The sequence below is a fragment of the Capra hircus genome, chromosome 8 (genome assembly GCF_001704415.2).
Source record: "Capra hircus breed San Clemente chromosome 8, ASM170441v1, whole genome shotgun sequence".
Lineage (NCBI taxonomy): Eukaryota > Metazoa > Chordata > Mammalia > Artiodactyla > Bovidae > Capra > Capra hircus.
The window spans coordinates 19,961,168-19,966,604 of NC_030815.1; the positions used below are offsets into that span (position 1 = coordinate 19,961,168).

The 5,437-nt window shown below is 38.2% G+C and overlaps 1 pseudogene; it reads left to right on the top strand.

The window, feature by feature from the left end:
* On the top strand, positions 1,210-1,902 carry LOC108636666 (annotated as a pseudogene).

The window sequence follows — 5,437 nt, forward strand, 5'->3', positions numbered from 1 at the left end:
CACCTTTTTCTTACCCACCACATAAATTCTATCACCAAATTCTGTTGACTTTATTTCCTATATATTTCTCAAACCCATCCATTTCTCTTCCTACTCTATTGCTCTTGGCATAGAAAACTAACATCAACTCTTCCCTGGAGTAAATCTGATGACAAACATGATTATGTTAGATATGTGATGAAAAACATTCAATTGAATGCTCCCTACTGATACCTTAGAGCCTCTGCCATGCTGCTGCCTTTCCCTGAAATGTCTCATTTTCAACCACATCCACCACTTTCACCTATTTAAATGTAAATTAAATGACTTTTATTTCTTTGTAGAAGCCTTCTCAATGTTTCTCCACTCCAGGTTCTACTGTTATTTGCTATCAGAAAGCTATATTCCATTTCTTCATTTATATCACTTTATAGTTTTAATTAACTTTATGAATATTTGATTATAGTCTTTCTCTTTCAGTAATCTATAAGTATTTAAGAGCAGAGATTATGTCTGATTTTGTTTCATTTAATCCCCAACCTCTCCTTGGTGTCTGGACCATTGAAGGCATTCAATATATATTTGTTGAATGAATGAAGGAAGGAAATTTCTCTGTTGATTATACGATTCAGTTCCAACAATTCTCAGTTTCTTTCTGTCTCACATTCCAGTTTCTGGAAGATAAAACCTGACTATCCCTGCCTAGATCATACCCAAATCCCGGATCAACAAACTACGGCCAGAGGTTTAGGGTTAAGAGTAGAAATATTGTCACAGAAAGCTCATATGTATTTCTCTAGAAAAAGGGAGATTACTTTGAATCGGCAGCTTACTAAGAATTATCTACTGCAAATCCCTACCTCACCGGATTGTTACAAGGAGTAAATTAGAAGTCATATTTACAGCATAGTGTTCTGCCCTGTCTGGACTATATGTTTGGCACTTCAAAGACCTTCTTTTGCTTTAAATTACCTTTTCAAGTATTTTACATGTAAAACAAAGACCAGAAGCCTGCCTCAAATATTTCAACATAGATTTTTTTCACTACCTTATTTAAGATTATAAAATCTTCAATCAGATAAATAAATGTTTTAAAGCATGTATTCATAACAATTACCTGGCATAAACCACAAAATAGTAACTCTTCATTTCCAATCATATATTGAAAAGCAATTATTCACAAAGCATTTACATTAATAAATAGTGGATAAATAAGCTTCAAACAACAGAATGAGAAAGACTAGAGAGCTCTTCAAGAAAATTAGAGATACCAAGGGAACATTTCATGCAAAGATGGGCTCAATAAAGGACAGAAATGGCATGGACCTAACAGAAGCAGAAGATATTAAGAAGAGGTGGCAAGAATATGTGGAAGAACTGTACAAAAAAGATCTTCATGACCCAGATAATCATGATGATGTGATCACTAATCTAGAGCCAGACATCTTGGAATGTGAAATCAAGTAGGCCTTAGAAAGCATCACCATGAACAAAGCTAGTGGAGGTGATGGTATTCCAGTTGAGCTGTTTCAAATCCTGAAAGATGATACTGTGAAAGTGCTGCACTCAATATGCCAGCAAATTTGGAAAACTCAGCAGTGGCCACAGGACTGGAAAATGTTGGTTTTCATTCCAATTCCAAAGAAAGGCAATGCCAAAGAATGCTCAAACTACTGCACAATTGCACTCATCTCACACACTAGTAAAGTAATGCTCAAAATTCTCCAAGCCAGGCTTCAGCAGTACATGAACCGTGAACTCCCTGATGTTCAAGCTGGTTTTAGAAAAGGCAGAGGAACCAGAGGTCAAATTGCCAACATCCGCTGGATCATGGAAAAAGCAAGAGAGTTCCAGAAAAACATCTATTTCTGCTTTATTGACTATGCCAAAGCCTTTGACTGTGTGGATCACAATAAACTGGAAAACTCTGAAAGAGATGGGAATACCAGACCACCTGACCTGCCTCTTGAGAAATCTGTATGCAGGTCAGGAAGCAACAGTTAGAACTGGACATGGAACTACAGACTGGTTCCAAAGAAAAGGAGCAGGTCAAGGCTGTATAGTGTCACCCTGCTTATTTAACTTCTATGCAGAGTACATCATGAGAAACGCTGGACTGGAAGAAACACAAGCTGGAATCAAGATTGCCGGGAGAAATATCAATAACCTCAGATATGCAGATGACACCACTCTTATGGCAGAAAGGGAAGAGGAGCTAAAAAGCCTCTTGATGAAAGTGAAAGAGGAGAGTGAAAAAGTTGGCTTAAACCTCAACATTCAGAAAATGAAGATCATGGCATCTGGTCCCATCACTTCATGGGAAATCGATGGGGAAACAGTGGAAACAGTGTCAGACTTTGTTTTTTTGGGCTCCCAAATCACTGCAGATGGTGACTGCAGCCATGAAATTAAAAGACGCTTACTCCTTGGAAGAAAAGTTATGACCAACCTAGATAGCACATTCAAAAGCAGAGGCATTACTTTGCCGACTAAGGTCCGTCTAGTCAAGGCTATGGTTTTTCCTGTGGTCATGTATGGACGTGAGAGTTGGACTATGAAGAAGGCTGAGCTCCGAAGAATTGATGCTTTTGAACTGTGATGTTGGAGGAGACTCTGTAGAGTCCCTGGGACTGCAAGGAGTTCCAACCAGTCCATTCTGAAGGAGATAAGGCCTGGAATGTCTTTGGAAGGAATGATGCTAAAGCTGAAACTCCAGTACTTTGGCCACTTCATGCGAAGAGCTGACTCATTGGAAAAGACTCTGATGCTGGGAGGGATTGGGGGCAGGAGGAGAAGGGGACGACAGAGAATGAGATGGCTGGATGGCAACACGGACTCGATGGACATGAGTCTGAGTGAAGATGGGAGATGTTCATGGGAGTCTGGCTTTTCAGACTGGGAGATGGTGATGGACAGGGAAGCCTGGCGTGCAGCAATTCATGGGGTCACAAAGAGTTGGACACGACTGAGTGACTGAACTGAACTGAACTGAACTAAGCCTCACACTCAAAGAGCTCATAGCCAGGGTGGTAGAAGATATGCAATCAGGATGCAATTAAAAGTCTTATGTAAGAGCTGAACACCAAACACCACAGCAGTATGAAGGAGAGAAAATGCCACAAAATACAGGTAAGGAGATTTCTGAAATAATATTTAAATATATACATAAAATATTCTTCTGCACAAATTGCTATTGTGTATTTTTATTCCTTCACAGGAAAAATGTAGAGGCTATTCTGTACAGGCTTTCAGGTGGTGCTAGTGGTAAAGAACACAAATGCCAATGTAGAGACTTAAAGAGATGCTGGTTTGATCCCTGGGTTAGGTAGATCCCCTGAAGGAGGGTGTGGCAACACACTCCAGTATTCTCGCCTGGGGAATCCCATGGACAGAGTACCCCGATAGGCTATGTTCCATAGGGTTGCAAAGAGTCAGATACAGCTTAAGCGACTTCATACATACACACACATTCTCCTGTTCACTGAGGAGCAATATATAGGCCTTTCAAATTCATAACTGCTGAGTGTCATTTAGTCATAGAAAACCCAGACTCCCATGAACATCTCTTTTTTTTCCCTACAAAACCCCATTTTCCTACCATTTAATGGTTACAGAGCTTCCCTGCTAGCTTATGTCTTATAAAAATTAGAAATGGGAGCCAGACACTGACAAGTGGGACTACACTGTTGTAGTTCATAACTTTTAAGTATCCACTATCCCTTGAATTCCTTGACTACTAAGACTCCACAATGAATCTGAATTTTCCCACAAGTGGCCGATACTCTAATTTTCTCAGTTTAGAGGAATCAAACTAACAAAGCAGTTCAAATATCAACTGAAAAGCAATCATAAAATCATGCAACAGAGGAAGAATGTGAATTTCATCATGGTTTGGTTCCAAGTCAGTTGATTGAACATAAAATATTTTATATACTTGCAAGATTTCAAGGTTTAACCTGTTTATACATTCTCTTTTCTTTTACAAATTGGATTAGACCTAACCTTAGAGAAGCTGTAGCTAATCTCACTGAGAGAGTACCCAAAACCCTGAGGAATGAGTTCTTCTTCTATCTTTTAGTAAGCTGAAGTTCTCTCACATACCCTTAGTTATTTTAAATTATTTGAGAATAAATTATAAATGTTAGAGGGCTAATTCAGAGAAGCTAATACTGTTTGGACCCATCCTCAAGACAAATTCTATTTATTTTTATTATCTGCACTCCTCCATGTTTCTCCTCATCTTATATTTTTTCACTAAACGCTGCTTAGTAAGCTTTTCTTCAAGTAATCAATTCATTTTAGAATAAATCTGTTATGCTTTGCTTTGTTAACTCATCATGCAAGAGTAGGAAAGACAAAGTATATTTCCTTGAAAACTTCATTTACCATAGAAATACAGTAACTTCAAACAGTAAAAAAAAAGAACATCCCATTGAATATGATATTAAACCGAATGTGAAGAGCATATACTGAAAATCATACTCAGTCAATGAACATGCTATCCTAACATGATCATGCTATCATGCTATCCTAACATGATCAGAAGCACACACATAGCTCAGCTCTCCGACTGAACGCACACATGTTAATGCATCAATTTGCATTCTTATCTGTTACTCTATTATCTGGCCTCCCCAAAATGCCTTCCTTAGAGACAGCAAGTCAACAATATTCAGAATGGCAAGTAGAAATAAACTAAGGTTATGTATCATCATAGAACGAAAAATTTTATACAATTAAAACAATGAAGTGGACTAACATGTGTAACAGAAAGAGCCAGAATAGCATACAAGACAAACTCTAACACCAAACACACAAGTGACACCAGTAATGAGAGTAAAGGAGCTGTTCTGACAACTACATCTGTTACTAAAATAGATACCATGACAAATAAAAATAGCAAGAACAAGCCCTGTAATGGGATTAAGACAGAGCATAGAAAACTAATGACTGAGGATAAAGAAAAACGTGGTGACAATGGCAGGTAGTGTGACAAATGAAATGCTTGGATAAGCAAAATTTGGGAAACCAGACAGCTGAAAGACCTAAGACCAAGACTGAGACAAATCTGTCAGCAATACAGATAGCATCACGCTGTGCCAGAAGACAGTGCTAAATTATAAATGTTAATGATAGATGGATCCAGCAAAGCCACAAGCAGAACAAAAGAAATGGAATGGAAAAACACCCCTGCCGCAGTGTTTGATGTAGGTCTTCATTTTAAGGAAGATATAATAGCCACGTTCTCTTATGAAGGGCTATCTTTGATTTCACATACACTGGCAACATGCTATTAAATGCCACCAACTCTTTTCTACCTTTTTCTTTTAGTCTTTAGAAAATGTTCACTTACATATAGAATCTTAAACTCAGCAGTGAGTCTTCACCAGGCAAGATGAGAGAAGGAAGAAATGAGAGATAGAGAACAAAGGAAAAAGGAGAAATATGAATTTTCAGA